At 45.6% G+C, this 20,631-nt stretch overlaps 1 long non-coding RNA gene across 1 annotated transcript; it reads right to left on the minus strand.

Moving 5' to 3' along the window:
• Positions 1 to 2,749: 2,749 nt before the first annotated feature.
• LOC112987393 (uncharacterized) lies at positions 2,750 to 7,748 on the minus strand. Its single transcript, XR_003260262.2, has 3 exons — positions 7,324 to 7,748; positions 5,335 to 5,387; positions 2,750 to 3,441 (listed from the first exon to the last, which is right to left on the minus strand). It is a non-coding gene; the product is annotated as an uncharacterized LOC112987393 (long non-coding RNA).
• Between the last annotated feature and the right edge of the window lie 12,883 nt (positions 7,749 to 20,631).

Below are 20,631 nucleotides of genomic sequence, written 5' to 3' on the forward strand. Positions count from 1 at the left end.
ACGTAGCTACTAAGGGAAGGTTCAACGTTCAAGGCCTACAGTTGTGAGGGGGCCCTGGTTAACCCAGAGCGCCTAGCTGAGTGGGCTAGAGTTGCTTGCTGCTAAAAGAGCAAAGCTCCAAGCAGAAATGTTCCTGGGCACTGCTGAAGAGGCCAGTGGATCTGTATCACGTCCTACCATGTCTCAAGGGATGGGAAGAGTCACAGCTCAGAGCTGGGCATCTTCAGCTGAGCGTATATGTGAAATCAAAGTTGGAGCACAGGCATGGGCAGCATCTAACCCATCCCTGGGTATCTGCGGGCAGTGTGTTAAAGGCCCCACTTCAATGCAACAAGCCCTCCTGAGCGCATTAGCACCCGTCTGGCCGGTAATTAGTTGACCACCTAGTTGAAGAATCAGCGAAGGGATCCCTCTTCCCACATCTCCGTGTAGAGCACTCACTCTAATTTTTGTGACATCCTGCTGGAGGGTCTCTGTATCTGTCATCACAGACCATTAAACTCCTTCAGATCCATCTATATATTTTAAGTAGCTTCTGACCCTTTGGTGACAGTGGCTAAGGGGGAACCAAACCTTTCTTCTTTTTTTCTTTTGTGTGTTAAGGACTATTTGCTTGACTGGAATGAGTCAAAATGTTCTGGAGTATGGAGGTTTCATGTGCAGAGGGGCCCGTCCTGCTCCTGGCAGGCTGGGCACGGACAGAAAACACCTTCCACTGTGGCATTATATTATCCTGGTTTATAACCTGTTGGATTATCCATGATCTTGCTAGCCTACAGGAGATGTTTCTCTCCAGCAAGAGTCCCAGGCTCCTTCTGGTTTGTAAATACCAGTTGTCTTGATACCAGTAAGCACAAATTGCTCTGGAACAGGCAGGAGCTGAAACGCTGCAGGGAACAAAGCAAGCTGAACCGTCTGCTCTGAGGAGCTGAGAGGAAAACGTTAAAAAAATTGAGAAGATGACAACATTAGTGGAAGGACCAAAGAAAGGAATCGTTTCTGGTTGAATGAAATATATTGTTTGACTCGATACATAATGCTTCTTTTCATTTTCACTAATGTGCTTGTAATCTTTTCTTGTTAATTGAAATTAATTTATTAATTTCAGATGGAAAATGTACAAGCACTCTCAGGCTGATGACTTTTATTTTTTCAGCTGAAGTGACAAATCCAACATAAATTTGCAGTGTTTTTGTTGACCCAAATATGCCTGTTTTCTTTGGGCAGGGATAAAAGTTTGAGCTGAGAAACTCTGCCTGCTTCTAATCTGGACAACACCTTCTGCCTGAGGATACTTTCATTCATAAATAAAAGAGGAAAAAAATAACTAGATGGAAATGAAATCCAGGAAGTCACTACGTGCACTTTCAGGGTTGAGAACCTCACACAAACCAAGAAAAAGCGCGGTTGAAAGAGACCGGACACCATGGCATCAATTAAATTGCTTTAGCGAGCCAAATTTAGGGGGCAATTTTCAGAGGAAGCATTAGTGATCCTGTGTTTGAAAGAAGTTAGCCGTTTGGATGAGCCTAGCTGTCACCAGGCTGCGTGGTGTGACCGTGGCTGCTGGGATGGTATCGCATCTCTGTAACGTGTATTTAGAAATGCGTACGGCAGCTGAGGAGGGAGGATACCTGGCTTTTCAAAGCCACCACTTGTAGGTCATCTCCACCCATCATCTATGCAATGGCAAAAATGAGGTCTCAATTGTCCAATAACCAGGCTTCAAACTCAAAACTGAAAGGTTTTGAGCCTCTAGCGTGCTGAGATAAAGGGTCCTCTGTTCCCTGTGCGTACCTAAGAGTGAAAAGCCGAAGTTTTCATTCGTTGCGATCCAAGCAAGTGCTTTCCCCTTGCAAAAGGGCAACAGGAAAAGTTTACAAAGTTAATTGTTGGTGGAAGCAAATTTTTAAAAGGTGGATTTGGTCTCAGCTGTTTAAATACTCACTCTCTGGTGCTTGATTAACAGCAAATTAGAGAAATATGATTTTATGTAGTTACTAGGTCTTCTGTGAAATGTGGTATCATTCAGGGATTAAGCCTGCACTTATTTACCATGTTGGGACAGACCTATGCAGCTCAGTGATGTCCAAAGAAATAGCTTGCATGAGGGCAAGCGTGAGATCCCTTGGAAGGGACAACTTGCTGTGGGCTGTAAGATTTTTCTCTGCTAATTATATATACATATATAAAGTTTTTATAAATATATATAGTTATTATCTCTGCTAACTTTATATATATAGAAAGTTATTGGAATGAAGCAGACCTGTTTTCTGAACTTTTTCTTTGTTTTTTGGTGGGTTGGGGTCTCTTCTGAGAGAGAGCGCTGTTTTGGGGGGATTTTTTTGAAGGAGTTCAGAGCTCCGTTTGGCTCTGAACTCCTTTTTGAATGAGTTTAGAGCTAAGTGAAAGATTATCAGAAGCGTGCATCAGATTAGATAGCATTTAAAAATGTTGAGATTTGTTGAAAGCCGCAGTTGCGAGGTGTTTGAAAGCCAAACTTCTGAGCAATCAGCTATGGTGCCACCACGAGTACATGAAGGGAAGCACCTTTCCCAAGGGCTTGCACTGGAAACCATACTTCTGAGTTTCTCGCTATTGAAACAAATCGTGTTGCAAAGTTTCAGTAATGAGCAAATGTGCCTTTCTGCTAGCCTTAAAGATATTTCCTTGTGCTTGCAAATCTATTAAGCCCTTAAAGGCACAGAATAAAATAAAAAAAGGTAAAAATCAGTTCACACAGAAGGGAAAGGGGAGGGCAGAAGAAATAATATTCCATAGGAAATCAAAATAACACCAGCCTTCTGCTAATTCAGAGTAGATAAACTGTCTTCCAGTGGCTACCTAGTTTGGGAAAGTGATGGTATAATCACTGAAAACACTTTGAAATACGTTTCTGAATAAAAAGGCATTTTGTGCAGTTGCAGTAATTAATGGTTGCTCTCTTGCAATAGCCTCCAGAAAACTAACTCATGCGTTTGACAGCAAACATGAACATGCTTGTAAAACTGAAGGGAATCGTTAGGCTTGTGTGAGCTTGATCGCTAAAAAACAAACCAAGAAGCCGAACGTGGAAGCATGTTACGACTTCGGGGCTCGAGCGAAGGCAGCGGGAGCATGTCGGTGTGAAGTCCTAGGGAAAGGGTGATGGCCCAGTTCGTAGCAGCTGTGCCAGCTGTGGCACGGGGGTTACGTGGAGGAACTCGGTGTATGTTTTAAAGTGGCATGCCTGAGGTCCATAACTGCCCAGAATACACGGATATTTTAAAATATAAGGGAGATTGTAACGCCATTATGTGTGGCTGTGCTGGAGAGCTGGCTTTGCTGTCGGCAGACGTAGCACGATGGCAGCGTTTGGGGATGGTGGTGCGTACTTCGTATTTGGTTTCCTCTTGGCCTGTGACGTGCGTAAGGGCACCTCCTCTCACATCCACGGAATTCCTGTAGGAGGAAATCTGATTTATTTGTGTAGGGAAAGAAGGGGAGGATTATGACAAACTGTGCAAATACTAAAAATTAAAAAAAAAAAAGCAAACAGAAAGGTGATTCAGTTTGCCTCTCTCGTTGCATTTACTAACCATGATTATTCCATCCAGTGAATTTACAGGCATGAATTTACAGAATTTACAGGAGCGTTCATCAGAAAAGCTTTTAATGAAATATGGCAGAGCTTTCATGGAAAGCGAATTTCCAAATCCGTGCTCTGCCACTGCAGCTCCTTCTCCCTTGTAGGTCTGAGCAGGGGACAGAGGCACCCGCTGAGACCGCTCACGCTTTGTTCTCGGGCAGTTTGAACATTCGAGATTCGGTCGGTACGTTAACAAGTTACAAATAGCAAGCAGCAGTTTGTAAATTATTCTGAACTGTGGAAAAAGTCATAAAGTGAGAAATGGGAAAACAGCTACTGATTTGCTGTCAGTCTGGTCACCCGAGTACGAGATGACATAGTGGCTTGAAGATGAGATGCTTAAAGCTGACTGAAAACTATGATTTGTCTTACAGAAATTAAGTTAAAAGTCTAATCTCTACCTCCTCCTCATTCGCATCTTGGAGTGCAAGAACACAGGATTCCCTTAGCCCAGACACATCCGCATGCCCAAAGGTCGCTGATTCTTGGCAAACTGTAAATTGTCTATGTAAAGGGAGGAAAGTTTCATTCCAGTTTGGGGTTTTGGGGGTTTTTGGGTTTTTTTTCTTCTTTGCTCTTGCTTACAGCAGGTTAATCAGGAATAACTCCCCGGTCTCTCTGATCTACCTGTTTAGGCAGAGAACAGCCTGCATAAGCTAAACGCACGCGTTCGTCTGTAGCAGGGGCTTAACGTAAGCTCTTTGGAACAGGAGTCGTCGTCTTCGTGTTTATGCTCTCTAATGTTATCTCTGTTGCCTCTTGGACCGTGTAGGCATGCTAAGTCCCTGGCTTTGCCTCAGTTATGAGTTTGACAATTTCCTGATAGATTGTTTATCAAATAAAATATTATGTCAATAATGTCTGAAAGCTGTGGCAATATTGCTCCCAGCTCAGAGATGTAAATACTGCGTTATCTCATGGCACAGCCTTAAATGATGCCACACATCTTGAAATAACATGTCCAAATGTGTCAGAGGAAGAGACTGTTAAAGCGTTTGCCTTATATTACCTGCCTGCTAGCAAATGGGTGGTGAGAGACCCAGGGTTTAAATTTTTTTTTCTGTCCATTAGGCAGATCATGCAACTATCTAAACACAGTTCTGGAAAACCTGTTTGCTAGCTTACTCACAGCCCCAAATGGCTTTAAGTTGCAATAGTGTGGTGCCTAGCCCTTTGGGAGAAAAGAAAAACAGAGCAAACCCAGCCCAGTACACCTTCTAGAACAACATCTTCCGAATTCGTGAAGATTTGGGGTGGGGGGGGAAAGAAGGGGGAAAAATGGCCTGTGTGTGAAACCACGAATTATATTATGTCTGCCAAACCCCTTTGAGAATTGAACCAACTGTCGGTTCAAATGATTTGTGCTTATCCAAACCTTACTCATCAAAGGTTTTTATGAGTTCACTTTGGCAATGGCTGTGTTTTTCCATGTGGTGAAATCATACACCTGGAAAACATGCAGCCAAAGTGGTGTGGAGCTTGAATAACTCTCCTTGTTCTCCAAATGCTCTTGAGTTTTAAGCATCATGGTAGTTAAAGTGTTTGTGGTGCTATAAAATTTGTACAACTGTACTGTAAACCTGACTCTTGCATAACCCTCTTGGCCAGATGATTGGCAGCTTGGTTGTGATCTTGTAACCCAAAAAGGAACACGTATTGGCCTGAAGTCTTTACTGTGCAGAGGGAAGAAAGCTGAAAGTTTTTACCTTTGTGCAAGCTGCGCATGGTGGCATGGAAAACATCCTGGGAGGCAGCAGACCTATGAAAAATACTATTTAATGGTTTGCTTCACAAACAGCATGCAGAGCCCTGTCCAAAATCAGCCACCTCGGCTGGACAGTAGCAGTCGAGATGACTGTACTCCATGGATGTGATGGGGAGAGGCCGACAGAAGATACTGGCAGGAAATTCAAGAGAAAGGGTATGTCTACAGCAGTGCTTGGTGTTGATCTTTAAGTTACCTGCAGCTACTCTGCCTCTGTTGTTTCTGGCAACCTGCACCAAAGTCAGTTATATCGCCCTCCTTATTTGCAAGTTGGGCCCTCCTAGGAATAGTTTTGAGGACAGCTTGTCTTTCCTCATGGGCAGCAGAGCGAGGCAGAGCCAGGGAGGATGGAGGAGAAAGGGGAATGGTGGGATGGTTGTGGGGTGGCTTCTGAGCTCTGGGCCTGTACTAGCAGGAGTCGTGGCTCGGGGGGCACAACTGGAGGACTGCTGGTGGTGGCAACGCTCTCTGATCTGTAATTGAGCAAAGGTCCCAGGATCGTGGTGGGACTACTGGTAAATCGTGCCTTCGGCAACCCTGAGGTTACCCCCATTGGTGTTCTGGGTATTGGGGTGGGTCTTCCAGCTCAGCTGAGAAGGTGCAGCCTTTTCTAATTATTTCAAGAGATTATTTTCCTTCCCCTGCATAGCATACCATTTTATTTTGTGGTTGCAATTAAGCTGCAGTTGTCTAGGAAAGATGTCACAGCACAATTCCTAAAATGGTACCATGAAATAAGATATATATATATATATGTATAGCTATATAAAACGAGGGTAGCAAAACTGGTGAAGTTGTAAAGAAGTTATGCCATGGTGAACATCGTTTTCTTGAATGCAATGTCCAGTCACTTGTCTTTCTGTTTACACAACAAATTTGCCTGAAGAGAGCTAATATGTTTAGAAAATGGCACTTGCATATATTTCTAATGGGAGAGGAAACTCAACAAATTGATGTGACTCAACAAATTGAGTATACAGAACAGATCACAGCTCTGATTAGGCCATTTGCAGGATGGTTTGAAGAGTGCTGGCCTCTAGCCAGTGAGCTCCTTCTTACTCGCAAGGAACACAGACACACGACGAGGACACTGAGCTAATGCCACACTGTGCTATGTCTAAAGTGATGATGATCTTAGTGCGTGTACTTGCTGCTGCCCACTCAGCGTAGTGGAACAGTCCTTCACCAAACACGTGGCCGTGCAGTAGAGACTTCATCGCAAGCATAAGTGCAGACCACTTCCACTAAGGCCTAGTAAACGGCACGGATTAAAAATAATATGGCTAGCATAAAATGGGATTTAAAAGAATATGGAGAGCATAATATGAATTCATGAAGAATGCTGCATAAAGTGCCTGAGCAGTTAGTTTACTTATAACTAATGTACCTGTGCGCAAATCTGTATACTGGTTTTGCCTGCTGTAATATAAATGGTCTTTGTTCTTGCCTTTATATAATAACATCCCACCTAATATGTAGACATGCTTGTGTATATTTTACACATATATCTAATTTAGTTGTTAAATATTGCTTCAAACCCCACACATACACCACAAGAACCATGCATTGTTGAACTGGTTTGAAATCTATAAAGAGGTACTGCTTGGGAAGGGAAGGGAAGGGTTGAAAGCCGAAGAATTAATGAGCATTCCATTTAATTTAGTGGCCTTGTAATATCCTACTGAGTAGGAGGAGTAAAGAATGAGCCCGGTGGCTGGACTGGGTCTGCATTTCCCGTGTTGACACGGGATGGGTGGAGCAGGATGGCAGTGGTGTCCCCAGCCCTGGAAGGAAGAAACAACCATTTGCTGTTAATATGAAGCGACTCTCAAGGCTTAACTCTGGGACATAGATGTTAGATTCTTCACTGAGCTGGGTTTTCTCCCTTTTAAATGCTAATGCTCCTTCCCCCTACGTTGCAATCTCTTACCTCTGATAAAACCGCTTCCTGTCCTTGAATGCATCGATGAGGTCTCGACCGGGAGTGTCTCGCCGCTGCGGGCACCGGACCGCCCCAGGGCATCCTGTGCTGGAGCTCCGGCGAGGCTGTGGGTGCCTGGGGTCCCGGGGGCACGCGAGGGAGAGCAGACGGGCAGCTGCCAGCGACCAAGGATCCTCGCATAGCCCAAACATTTGGCTTGCCGGAAACCAGAGCGATGCTCGCGAGTTCAGCGTTGGGCTGATGTTTTTATCTGTGTGTGTGCCTGCCATCGTGCGAAGGCAAGAATCTGAAAAAACAAAGGCCCAGCCCCAAGGACCTGTAAACACAGCTAAACAGCTAACACACGGGTCTGCCCCGAACGAGACAGGAAGGGGAACATGTTTCTCATTTTGTGATGAGTTGCTAGCTGGGAGCCAGTTTGCCGTCTGCCTGTAGGGAAAACCCTCGGAGGAGGGTTTGACATACAGCCCGTGGAGTTCCCCGCTGCTCCCCCTCCAAACTGTTCCTGGGCGTAGAAAGATGATCCTGCTGTTAAAGCATTAGATGCTGGAAATCTGCCACATTCGCACTGGGGAAACCCGAGGCAAGATGCTTAGTCTGTGTGCCCTAGGTCCCTCTCTGCAAAGGAAGGGCAGCCAGTGCTTCCCGACTGCGCCGGAGTTTTGCGAGGACAATAGTCATTATTTCCGAGGTGTTTGGGGAGGCAGAAGGGTGGGAGAAGGTAACTAAATCTAGAATGCTAGGTGGAGTGGGTACGTGGGAGCTGATCCTCCATGAGAAGAGGTTTTACTGCACACAAGATGCTCAAAATTGTAAGCTTGGCAGCACTGGGTGGTGGTGACCACCTGCTAGTAGGTTGATCTAGCAGCGGCAGATGTGGCCCATTCCTGTCCTCTGCATCCCCTCTCCATCCAGCCAATTCCCCAAAGAGGTTTTCACAGAGGCTGCAGAAAAGCAGCTGCAGTTCTTAGGTGCCCACTGCAGATATGTTAACTACATAAATTAAAAACATCCTCCTTACTTCTGTCCTCCCCCACGTTGTCTGGAGCACCCATCACATGACCTCCTGCTTGGTACATTTGATGATGCAAGGGTAGAGATTACTTTGGCTTGCAAGAATCACATGGCAGTTCCAGTTGTGTATTATAATTTTGTCCTAGCTGGTGCCAACTAAGTAATCTCTATGATAGCCTTAGGAGCAGCTTTGCCATGAGATCTTAGAAATGGTATGTTGTCTCCTGGTGAAAGTGCTGATTTAACCAAGTATTGGCAAATTGTCATGACGGTGAAACTCCATTCTCTGAACAAAACTGGGGAATTTTCTTCAATAGGTGGAAATTAGATAGGTAGAGGAATTCTGTGGTTAAAGAGAGACTCTTTGCCCTTTGAAAAAAAACCTACCCCCTGTTGTTCTTGTTTCTTTGGGAGTGAGAATTATTCTAAAAGTCCTGGCACCGTTGTTCAATATGTTCTGTACCGTGCAGGGGAAAGACTCTGTAAATCTTTATTGTTGTCCTGGGAGTTTTGTCTTGCAGCTTTCCAAAGCTGAGCACCTGCCCCTTGTTTTATCAAGTGAAGGAGGTGAAGTTTGTTAAGATTGGTGTCTTGTTGTTTACTTCATCGCTTTGATGTCCCCCACATTATCAAATTCTGTTCGCATTAACATATTATAATTTCTAGCTATATTGATAATTATATATGCAACTGCACTGTATCACCTGATTCTAAATAAGTGAGTGATTCATCCTTTGTTCCTTGTGAATCTAAAAACTGCGTCTCCTTCCTTCCCAGACTGTCTCTGATTTAGAGACTACAGGCTTGAGGCATCCAAATCTGCTCTGCTGTATCTATGGTTTGTTACGAGGAGACTGATTCTACACCCAGCTATGCCAGCGAGGGGAAGATAAACTCCCTCAAATCTGTAGCTACGCTGGGGAGATGGAAAGCTTGAGTCTTGTACCTTTTGGGGATAGTGGGTATGTTCTTCCGTTTAATGTAAACTCAGAGCAGCACTGCTTTAAGATCAAAAGAATTACCCTGGATTTATACCAGGGTGGCTAAACATGGAATCATACATAATTCCCAAGCACATTTGTCTTGCAAGAACCACACCTGATCTGCCTCCCAGCTCTTATTTACATAAGACATCCTCATTGTGTTGAGAACATCTGGGGTGGGGTTTCTCGCTTCCAGGGTGGGCAGCGGTTGCTGCTGCGCAAGCCCGAATCCTGCCGAGGCCGTACCGTGGATCCCACCACGGGAAACCCTTCCTCAGGCGACAGGACCATCTCTCTCTGCCGGGTCTGTGCATTGCTGTGGTCTTAATGCTGTAACCTACTTTATCCCTGGACACAATGGGATGAAACCCTGCAGAAGAAAGACATATCTCAAATGCTTCCAGGATGTGCACTTCGGTGATGTATGTGTAGTTTCTAGCACAGAGAGGATTAGAATAAATACATTCTTTGTAGATGCTGTTTTAATCTTTCAAGCTAAACTTAGATCTCGGACACCTGTCTCTGCAGCAGTCTGTCTCTTGAGCTCATGAATTTTGTGCACAGCTGTCAGGGCTGTATGTGGGGTTCTCTCTTTTCAGCTGGCTCTATTCCCAGTTGGCTGAAAAGTAGGAGCCTGTCTTAGAAAGAGAATTTCCACTCCTGCATACTTTGATGGAAACAAGAAGATATAAAACAAGATTTAATGACCCAGTTTTTTTGAACCATTTATTAGCTGTTCTGTACATACTCAGTCCCTGGGGAACTAAGTTACATATTATGATAAGTATAGAGTGCCTGTTCCCTATGGACTTTGTTCCATGATTTATGTGGATAAAATAAAGCATATAAACCAAATAAATTACCTTGGATAGTTTGCTTTGAAATAAGACTCAGGGAAGTGCCATGAGGTGGCCAAATGAAATGCTGACCTGAATTGGTGGTGCTAAAATGAGGATACCATCTCCTGCCACTGCCAAGCCCTTTCTTTAACTCATAGGTTGAAGATTACAAAGGGAGGAAAAGGGCTGCTAGGAAAAACATCCACTGATGCCTGCTTATTTCCTTAGGGACTGCTTAGAAAGGGGGGATATGTCAGAAGCAGAACGGCTTCACCGCAGGCACGGAGACAAACGATGCGCGCGGAGTTTTGCAGTGTGGTCTGCAGCCACTCGTTCCTCTCCCAGAAGTGGCCACGTGGGTCTCTGGATCCCAGCGTGCTCCATGCTGCCTCTTGGGAGCGGAGCAGAGGAAGGCGGCTCCAAACGAAGGCTTGCCGGCCGGGCTCTGCAGCCTGTGTGAGCTTTGCTCCTCTGTAAGTTGGATATCTTCAGTCTTCTAGTGTCAGCTGGTTTAGGTGTAGTTGTTCAGCTTCAACTGCTGGTTTGGCCTTCTCAAAAAATGGTGGCAATTGGGTGTTCCTGCCCAAAAGGAAATTTTGTCCCCAGATTATCTGCATAGAGTCTAAGCAGCCTGGTGCTGCATGAGCAAAGCCTAAAAGCGAGGTCTTCTCCTCTGCGCGTGGTAACGGGGGGTTATTGCCAGAGGAATGTGTGGTCCTCCTGCCACTGTCAGGACGGAGGCTGCTTGTGGAAATGGGATTTGCAGAGGCGCAGTAATTCAGATTTTTACCAGCAGTTCATGCTGTGGGTAGTGAAAAGCAGGCGTAAGGGGAGCCCAAAAGTTCCAGTGCTGCTTTTGACATATCGTGGGTTCAGCCTGGAGGAAGTGGCCAAAGAGGCATCGTCAGCAGTTCTAGCTGGACCCGGCTGCCTCTAGAAGCAGGTCGCTGTGCTGCGTTGCTGAGCAGAGCTTAACTTTTCCTTTCTTTCCTGCTTTCACAAGTTTTCCATGATAACACCACGGGCGAAGCAATCCCCGTGCACTTGGGAAGCCAAAGGCACGGCGTCCCTTGGGCGGATGCGAGCCGCCCTCGACCTTTTGTGACGGCCGCTCGCGGAGCTAGGGGGGACCGAAGCCCCTCGCGGTCGCCTGGCCCTGCCGAGAAGCGACGCAGCCGCGGCAGGAATTTGGCTCTTGTTCGACACTACACCTACACTAGCAGATAATGATTTGATCAATCGGCACGCTTGTCAGATCGGACCCGCGATAACGGTGGCGGCCTGCCAGCTGCGGGATCAGAGAGACTTTGTTTGATGCTATCTGCGTGCAATTAGGTTACATGCGTTGCTTCGCGGCGTGGGCCAAGCGCAGCCGACGGCGCAGCGCGTTCGCCGCGAGCCCGGGGCACCGCGGGTCGCTCGCCGGGGCCGGGCTGGGGCTGGGGCTGGGCGCTGCCGGCCCCTCTTTCGCGTCCCCCGTAGCTGCTGTCGGCCGGGCGGCGAGGGAACAAGTAGATTCAGTTTCGGGAGACCTCGGGGCTTAGTAAAAAAGAAAGCTCAAAGGAATTGCTGTGTAGAAGAGTAAAATACCAGGTGTAACATGCAGCTAATTATGCCACTGGTTTACAGGAGGGATTTTAAATGTTTCTTTCTGAAAAGCCTGAAAGGAAAAAAAAATCAAAGGGGAAAGATTGAAAAACAAGTATGAGAAGATATAAAACAAGATTTATATCTAAATAATTTCCTCTAATTGCTGTTAGAAGACATTAATTTTCCTTTTGATGCTCCACTTTACCTTAGGCTTTGCTGTACCTGCCAGGATGGCAGGGAGTCAAAGAGGATTAGCTCAGCAGCTCTCTGCCTTAGTAGCCTCTGTAAAAGGTTTAACAATGGGAAGAATAGACAGGTTTAAAAAAATAATAAAATAATAATTTGAATAGGCCAACTTCAACCTTGGTTTATCCTGTGCAATCGTGATGACTTCACCAGCATCCCATGGGTACCAACGAGGTACAGTCTGGGTTCAAAGTGCCAGCTGTGTGTTTCGTCTTGAAGATACAGAGGGAGCTGATAGCTGGGTGACTGCACAGGTGCCAGCAGTGCTTTCGAAGCCATTTCACGTGGAAAACGTTTTGTCCGTAAGGAGAGGCAACCTAAAGCCCAGGCCCCAACTAAAGTTTGCCTAAATCTTCTTGGAGAAAGAACTTATGGCTGAGCTCTCCCTTTGCTAAGGGGGTGATTTCACCCGAGAAGATTACAGATAGAAGCGCTGCGATAATACTTCGTTTGCCCTGGCTCTGATGATGAGCTTCCTTTCTGCCCTGCATGCGTGCAGGACTTCTCAGGTTTTCTGCGCCAGCGCTTGTGCATTTTTTCTGTCTCCTCCGTCTGCACGTTGTGCAGTTTTCTTGACAGAGGCTGGGAGAGCAGAGGTCGTGACTTGGCTGAGAGTTACCTTGCCGAGTCTCAGTCTGGTAGCTGTGCCAGTTGGAGAGGTCAAACACTTTTTGTTTCGCCTTCCCCTTTGTCACATTTTTTTCGGTTTAAGGATACTGCTTGGTCTTTAATTGCACCTGAAATCCAAAATTGCTTTTGGTGGTTGTGGCAGCTTGACTCAGAGGTACAGATTCCCATTTGGTTCAACAGGAATGGGAAAGTCCACATTCCTTAGGCTGCACTGAATATCTCAGCCTGGAAGTGTTGTTTATCAAAGTTTCTCTTAGATGAACCTTGTGGTAATTCTGCATTTAATTTATTTCCTCCAGTTATTACAATGAGATCTGCTCAGGGGTATCCTAGAAAACCATTTGGAAGCATCAGTGGAGAAAAAAGAAGTGCGGTTGGCTGTAAGGAGCACCCTATGCCACATCATAAGACTCAATCTCTTATTTTCCCACTGCTTTAATCTATTCTGTTCTCTGTCTAGAGCTGAAACAAAAGTAACCTGAGAAGATACTGTCTCTTTGTTTTTGTCCTGCATATCGTTTTGTACTAGGCAGTGATACTGAAACACAGCTCAGAGCTCAACCATCATATAGACAGGCCTCTTGGGCGAGTGATAAAACAGATGCAGAAATAATGAGAATCAAAAGCCACTCTTGAAATGCAGGTTAGTTATAAATAAATCCCCTGCTTTGGATGGAAATACAGGAATGTATAGTGTGCATTAACGGCCTGGTTCACCAGGGTCACAACTTTCACAAGAGTCGTTCTCATTTAAGCATTGCGATAGATAGCCAGACCGTGCAAAGAAGTTAGTACATTGAAGACATAGACTTGTTGTTGAGCTCTTCTGAAAATCTGGTCCCACTAAATCAAGAGCAGACAGTCTCTCTTATTCATCTCCTTGTCTGGTGGCGGTTAAACAAATGCTTTTGAGTCTGAGGAACATTAAAATTCTGCAGCTTCCATAAATGACTTTGATTTCAAGACGAACAGCGAGATATTACAATCAAAACCAAAACCGCTGCAGAACATAGCATTGAAGGAAGCTGTGCTAATTTCTTCAGAAGCAAATGTAGAAGTTAGTAACATGAAACAGCTGACCACGAGGCAGATGCTTCAAAGTGATAACAAGTAGTTCAGGAAGCCCCCAATAGCTTTGGCTTTCCAGAGAACTTTAAGATCCATATGTATACCTTTAGGGGTAAAACTACGTTGTTAAATGCAGTAGTGCTCTAGAGACAAAAAAGCATGAACAAATGGGCAATGCTTGCAAATCCAGTCGGTACTTTTCAAATGGCGAAGCTCACTAGATTTGTCCTTCTGCATATCAAGATAGAAATTAAGTTCTTTTGCACAAGAAACAGCTACAGAATAGGACTGATAATAACTCATCTTTTCTTGAGTAGTTGTTTTCTAATCTACTTCTGATGTTTGTACGGGTTTGTGGGTTTCTTATAAATATGATAGTAATGAGACCTTAGCAAACATATTAAAGTAGGTAAATATCTGTTGGAATCGATGTGAATTTTTCACAGTTTGACCAAGTTTAGCTCATTTACCCCACTTTGTATATCACAGTGAGTAAAGACGCAGACTTCGCAGTAGCAGTGCTGTGAATCTTAAGTAATACCAGAGTTACTATGACTAAAGAGGGCGTAGCGGGTGTGAATGCAACCAAGATGCAATGGATTTAATAGAGGGCATGGTCATATTAGGGGGAATGAAATGGTTTTCAGAGGCAGGAGTGAAGGACTAAATAGTTTGGAGCTAATGAAACCACACCTGTATATTTTTGTTCTAAGTATCAGACATGTGAGGGCATTCTCAAAAGGACGTCCTGTTCTGCTGTCAGACTTTTCATTCTCAAAAAAATAGATGTGCGTTTGGGAGTTGAGGGAAGGAAAACTAGTCTCCTACAGGAGATAAGATCTGATATAGAGGCCTCAGAAAGAAAAATAAGGCTAAATTTATGGTTGCTGGAGTAGCTGCTCTGTATCTTATTTATCATTCTTTACATTCATCTGAATGCATATTTATTGCTTCTCAAACAATTTGGTGTTGCTAAAAAAGTTATGTCCAAAGGGCTCAAGGAACAGTTTAAAGATTATAAGAAATGTACAACTACCTGAAGTTTTCTCTGTTGGGGGCAGAATTTTTAAGGGCATCCAAACGAGGTAGTGATATATCACATTGAAATTCATTTGTATTGAAGGGTGATGGACGTAAATCCCACGTGAGAGGTCCCATTTGGGAACAGGACCTCACAGCACTGGTTGCTGTACAAAACAAACAAAGAAAATGACATCTAAATAGGTTTCAGTATTTGTGTTTTTCAGAGCAGTAACGGTCCTGCCTAGGATCACATACAAAGACTGTACGAGGGCAAAGGGCAGAAATCTGATGTTTTCTAGTGGTGCTTTCATGTTTTATCCGGCAGGCTTGTGCATGAGCAATGCTGAAGTGGCCTGCAGTCATTGCCTCTACTGACACCAAATGTGCAATCCTTTAGCTGAAAGAGGGATGCGGGAATGGGAGCGCCGGAAGGAAGACCTCACATTCCAGCAGAAAGGGGAATTTGCCAATATCGAATGTTCCTTTTTGTTCTTCTTTTTTTTTTGGCTACTAACCCTTCTGAAGGCAAAATTCTATAGCTGTGAGTCAGGGAACTGCTGGACTTAGTCTTATTTTCCAGTTTTAAGCATTATATGTGCCATTTACCCTTGCAAAATAACATGAAGGCTGAAATCCCAAATCTCAGTTTCAGAAAGCAGTGTATTCCAGTCTTAATTCCTCCTGCCTTGTGGGTCTTTCTTTCAAGTTTTTATATTGCACAAAATGCTGTGCTTTCTAAATGCATTCGAATCCCCCTCTTTCATAAATTTACCCCAACACCCCTCACGTAGTGACTTTGACTGGAGCCGTGAGCACTCATGACCTCTGAAAGTCAATCCCAGGCTGAGCGATAAAAACAAACTAGGGAGTGATTTTTTGGAAGGGATGGGGAGAGGCTTATTTACTTGCTCGGGCGCATGGGGCATAGTCAAAGAGATCCGAAGGTGTTCCCGGCCCCGGTTCTGTGCCAGCTGTGCTAGACGGTGCTGCAGTCTTATATTAGAAAAACTTGATGATTAAAAAGAAACAGCTAGATATATCTAATTTAATAAGATACAACCCATGTGGATCATAAAAGGGAGATCATAGCTGATTAAAACTGCATGAATTGTTTTAAGTGCATTCCTCAATTTTTAGACTAGAACAAAGGAGATGACCTGATTTATCCTAGAATGTGGAGATAGATAAGAGCAACTACCTCGACTAGACTTTTCCTCTGCCAACTCGGGATTGTATATTTAAAAACTAGTCTGGACAAACACTAGCTGTGCGCCAAGCAGCGATGTTTCCATCACTTCCCTTGGAAGATTATTCCATATACTAATAGATCTTGTTGTCAGGAGGCTTTTTCTTGCAGCCTAAATCACAGCGTCTAATAGGTTGTTTTTTCCCTTGCGCCTTGCTCTTTTCCAGTGTCTGTAGGCTGCAGCCAAGGTATGCGGAGCTGCTGCAGAACCAGGTTATCGAGAGTTTCGGAAGACTTTGTATGAAACAGACTGTTCTGAAAAGACAGGGTAGAGACTGGCTAAAAATTGGCTTTCAGACAGAAAATTGAGGATGTCACAGGCGGGAAACGGTTCAGGATGGAGAGGTGTGGCAAGGGTCAGTTTTAGCTACACATTTGTTTCCCTTATACATAAAAATGATCTTTACCCATTCTGAGATTGAACTGAATTGCTGCTGAGGCAAAATGGGAGAGGAGAGAGAGTTTTGTTTTGTTTTGTTTTCTCCGCTAATACCAGAATAGTGCTTGACTGCGGTGGTGCGATGGTGAATCGAGCTGACCCGTCCGTGTGTCCATCCTCATCTCCGCGTGTTCCCTGCGGGTCCGTCGGCCCTTCCTTTGTGGGCTCTGTGGTGCAGGACCGTCGTCCTTACGTGCCTTGGGTTATCTGTAAATAAATAAAAACACAGCAGAAGCGGTTTAAATAGTCTGCCTTAAGGTATTGGTCTGATAACTGATTTATGGGCCTCTTTCCACTCCTGCGAATTGGCACAGCTCCACTGACCGAATTAGAGCTGTGCAGATTTACACCAGCTGAGGATGTGGCTCCTTGCGTCTAATATACCAGGAACTCTAGGGCCAAAAATAGCCATAGATACCTTGAAAGGAAATGCCATGTGAAATGCTGACCGAGAACAAGCCTGTTGCGGGGAGGAGGAGGGGAGGGTTGGTGGTGACTAATCCACTACGGCCATCTGCACAAATTGGCAGCTGTAAAATAAAAGCAACCAAGTTATTGCAGCATATATATATATATTGAAGCATTAAGCGTGTGGATATACTGTATAGAAGGCATTCAGCATTAATCAGTGGGGAACGTGAAGTAAAACACGTAGGCTATTGTGTGCAGTTTGAGTTACCTTATTATAGGAAAGCGTGCAGCACATTTGAGAATGCCGAAGGAGCAGTGTAGGGCAACCAAAGTTATTCAGGGATTTGGGGAATGAATTATAAAGAAAGATTAGCTAGGCTTGGCCTTTATAACTTCGAAACAAGAATTGCGTTGAGCTGAGCAGCTTGCTTTGACATGGTGATACTGAGCTGGAAGCTTGGGGAAAATAATACATTAGCTGAGTTCTTTGACACACTTACTGGAAACACCATGAAAGATTTAGAGGGCACAGCTCCGTCTCGGTGTGCTGAGGCTGACCCCGAAACCGCACATGGGATTGTAGTGCAGGGGCAGATGAGAGCATGGAGAGTTTAGATACCTGAATTTCATTCCAGTTTTGAAGACTGAGGATGCTTTAGTGGTTAGGGAGCAGAGAGAACGTGAAACCGTGGCCCCATGGAGGCATCAGTGGTGCTGGGTTTCATCGAGGGAGTCCGAATTTCTGCTTTCTGTGCTATGGTCTGTCATTGACTTCTTAGGGTTTAAAACAGATGGCCCACAAGCCTGCGGTCGAGTGTGTTTTGGTTTTATTTTCAGTATGTCTTAGCTTTTGTGGTGATATTTCTAGCAGATTTTCTCTCTTTTTGGAGAGCCTGACCTGTTTTATGCAGGCTGAGCCTTTGTGCACGGAGGACCTGTTTTCAATCTACCCTTTGCAGTGACTGGAATTGAACCGGGCCACTTAGCCTGTCCTAGGTATCTCGGCTTGCCCATCTGTACGCCAAGAACAAGGGTGAATTTGCAGTACCTCGGCGACCTGGATATTTGGGACCGGGTCTGTGCGTGCGGCATCTGCAGCTTAATGAGTGTCTGAAAAGAGATGCGAGGTCCTCGGGTTAGAGGCCCGTATCCTGTAAAACACCGTGTTATAATTATGATGTTCCTCTTCGCTGATCAGCCATCGGGAGACGAACTCCAGTGCCCCGGCACCGATGGAGCAGCAGCAGCACCACGAGCAGGGGCTGCCGGGCAGGGATGCTGCCCGGGGCAGCTCCCGGGATCGCCTGGCCCCGGGGCAGGCGCTGGGGCTGCTCCGTGGATGCGTCTGCGCGGCTCTGGCAATGCTCCCGAGCACCCGGTGCCACCGTGGCTGCAGATGGGGCAGGACAGGAGACACCAGGAGGTCCCCATCCACCTGGTGGGATCCTGCCCAGAGAGCTGCGCTGCGCCTTGATGATTTATCTGCTTTCTCAGCTGACCGCTTTCGCAGCCAGGACAGAGAACGCAATGCAAGCGAAGCGTTTCTTAGTGCTTCGGAGGCTGGGAGTGAGAGGGGAGGAAGGAAGTTGAGCCAAAGTGCAGCCAAAACCGGGTGCCAAGCTGATATTTTACCACGAGTTGGCCTTTTAGCAAGGGACACCCTAAAAAACGTACTCCTCTCCCTTGGCCTCAGGTGGGAAGAGGAACTGTGAAGCTGAGGGAGGCCGTGCCGGCGGCGTAACCGCAGCCCCGACGCTAGACTTCTGCTATGAGGCACAGTCACCCCAGCCAGCCCTTTACCTTCGCCTGGGTTAACGCCGGTGGAGGTACTTCACGGTTAAATTCAGGTGTCTGGTCTTGGTGCTGGGGCTTTTTTTGTTTTGTTTTGCTTTGTTCAAATGTGTTAATTACGCTGAGGCGAAGAAGACATCTTTTAATGTGAAGGCTAGCCCCGTGTATGTGAAATGTTTAACACTTGGTATGCTGAGACTTGCTCTTCAAAGTGTTTGGGTTAGCTGCGGGGGTAAATAGTGTTTGGCAAGGCTGACTGAGCAGGCACCAGCGAGAGGGTGCCTTCGTGCGAGGAAATCACCCAAACACCCCTCCAATTTGCAAATGCGTGTCAATACACCCCGTGCATCTCGCTCTGCCGTGCTGCGGAAGCACAGAAATTGCAAAGTGGGTGCAGATACCACGTTCTGTGAGAAGAATCTCATTTTATCTTGTCAGTGGTGTTACTAGCATCCTTTAATATGTAGCAAAGACTCTACTGGCATTTATAGAAAGAAAACCAGTTGATGAAACTGTAGATTCCTGATTTGGGCCGTGCATGCGGTTAAATCCCTGGCGTTTTCTTTACAAGTTCCTGTCCAAGTTGGCTACATGAGGCAAAGCCTTAGCTGATGGCTCACCAACATGGAGGCTTTGTGGAAAACTTCAGGCTCCTCAGTTAAAGGCTGTATCAACAGCACAGTGGTCTTCCAAATCTTGGTATAACTGCAACGCTAAATAGCTTTTTTTCTTTTAAAAAACAAAAAAGAACTAGAATTACTACTGTAGTAAGGCAGACAATTTTAATGAAAACTAAAAGGAAATTTGTGGAGGGGGGGGATTTTCTTCATCTACTGTTCCCAAGAAAAGTTGTTTTTTTTATGGTTCAGAAATTCAAATAGTCAGAAACCAAGGGTTTTGGCCAAAATACTTTTGTTTTTAGGCATTTTGTTTTTCAGGAAAAATAAGTGAAAAATTTTCCACACAAACCAATACTTTTCACAAGCTCTTCTGTTTCCTTGGAAATTTTCCTTCTAATTTGTTTCTCTTGGAGAACTTAATGGCCCCGGGGGCGGAGGACTGCATCCGCAGCCTACCTGACTCAAGCCTACAAAAGCAGCCTACAGAGAAGTTATTCCACTTAAACGTGGTTCTGTGGGTAGAGAAGGGTCATTGTTATTACAAGCACGTCACACATTTTGGGGGATCCTTACCTCTTCTCTTCCTTAACCTTTCCTTTAGCCCACCCTTGCCCATCAGTCCGTATCTACCAAGTAATGCTCAGCTGTGGGCATCTGGTGAGCGTTGTGCACAGTTTGCTCCAAGTCAAACCATGGATAGAAGTTTGTTAGGACTTCTCCTTGAAAGTCTGCTCTTCAGTTAACTGCTTGTATATGCACCTCAGGGACCCCTGGTTTAATGCCCTGTGAGCCAGCCAAAACAGCCCCTTAGGCCTGCGCCACAAGGCAAGACTGGCTCAGGTGTGAGATGAGGAATGGCAGGGGATTAGTATTCCCGAAGTGGCAGCTTGGCACTTCTGGAAGCTGGAGGATAAAGAAGGACCCAGGAAGGAGTGTAAAGGTGTGTTTTTCTGCTGGGAAGAGTTATTTTGCAGGCAGAAATGGTGACGGTTCTCAAAAGCTTGTGGATTTCCTTTAAGGTTAGGACTTCAAGGAGGTTCTGCTTTTAGTTGCAAGGTAGGGAAAGTAGAAACTGAAGATTTGCAAAGGATGCGCTGCCCCTGTGCAATTTCGGTTGCTGGAGTATGGCTACAAGGACTCACAGGGGTCGGTTTTCCTGCGGGGTGGGGAGTGGAAGGGGCTGCGTGCCCCCCTCTTCCCCTTCCCTGGTGGCCCACATGGAGGTTAGTCCTCTGGTGATGCAGGAGGGTTGCGTGCTCGCGAGTACCCCTCGCTGCCTGCCACCAGCCCTGTTACAGCTCCCTCTGGCCCTGGCCAAAGAGATTTCGGGGCCTGGGTTCCCTTTCAGCCCTACTGGGCCGAACCATGATCTGGTTTGGGTTCACTTCCCAAAGTG

Source organism: Dromaius novaehollandiae, chromosome 19 (genome assembly GCF_036370855.1).
Source record: "Dromaius novaehollandiae isolate bDroNov1 chromosome 19, bDroNov1.hap1, whole genome shotgun sequence".
Lineage (NCBI taxonomy): Eukaryota > Metazoa > Chordata > Aves > Casuariiformes > Dromaiidae > Dromaius > Dromaius novaehollandiae.